This window comes from Otolemur garnettii, unplaced genomic scaffold (assembly GCF_000181295.1).
Source record: "Otolemur garnettii isolate 467f Iridium unplaced genomic scaffold, OtoGar3 scaffold00166, whole genome shotgun sequence".
Lineage (NCBI taxonomy): Eukaryota > Metazoa > Chordata > Mammalia > Primates > Galagidae > Otolemur > Otolemur garnettii.
In genome coordinates, this window is record NW_003852561.1 from 1,944,679 (window position 1) to 1,945,513 (window position 835).

General features: G+C 38.3%; 1 protein-coding gene across 1 annotated transcript in view; it reads left to right on the forward strand.

The window, feature by feature from the left end:
- The window catches only part of ATP11B (ATPase phospholipid transporting 11B (putative)), a 122,190-nt gene that overhangs the window by 29,744 nt on the left and 91,611 nt on the right, over positions 1–835 (forward strand). The gene's annotated exons all lie outside the window — the stretch shown is intronic.

Genomic DNA, 835 nt, shown 5'->3' on the forward strand with positions numbered 1-835 from the left:
ATAGGCGCCCAACCAACTTTCATTTTTTTAAACTGGGGATATGATTTATATTTAATAAAGCTCACCAGTTTTAATTGTATAGTTGACAAGTTTTGACAAATGTATAATGAGTAAAGTAAAAGTCCTTTGTGTCTGATTTTTTTTACCTAATGTAATATGCTTTTGAGATTCATGTTTGTTGTAAGTATCAGTATCAGTAGGTTATTCCTTTCTATTTACTGTTTATCTGACAGCAGGTTCTGGATAGCTTATGTTCTGAATTTGGGTCATTTTCTTGTGTGGTTCTCTCACTACCAGTGTAGTATTTTTTCCCTTACATTTCCAGCTGCTTTTCCAGCCCTAAACTCTTTTGTTGTTAAGGCTGTAGTTTTCCCCCGCTGTTTTGTTGCCAAAGCTGTGTCTGTGTCTCAGTTGGGTACTATCTCCAAGCTAATAAGCCCCAAGCTCACAATTCATATTTCTTCTTTTGGCAGTTTTTGGAAATTAACTCTCTTCCTGCTTTTATCTATCCTTTGGACACTTTCTAGGATTTTAAATAGTTTTTTAAATCTAGTCTTTGCTGGGAGTTCATAGGGCTGCTTAACTTCTTTGCCAATACTGGAAACTGAATGTCCTTCTGGAAAATTTTTGGGATTAAATAAATATCTTGGGCTGGGCGCAGTGGCTGCCTCACACCTGTAATCCTAGCACTAGGAAGGCCAAGGAGGGTGGATTGCCTGAGCTCACAAATTTGAGACCAGCCTGAGCTAGAGCAAGACACTGTCTCTAAAAATAGTCGGGCATTGTGATGGGGTACTTGTAATCCCAACTACTTAGGAGGCTGAAGCAAGAAAAT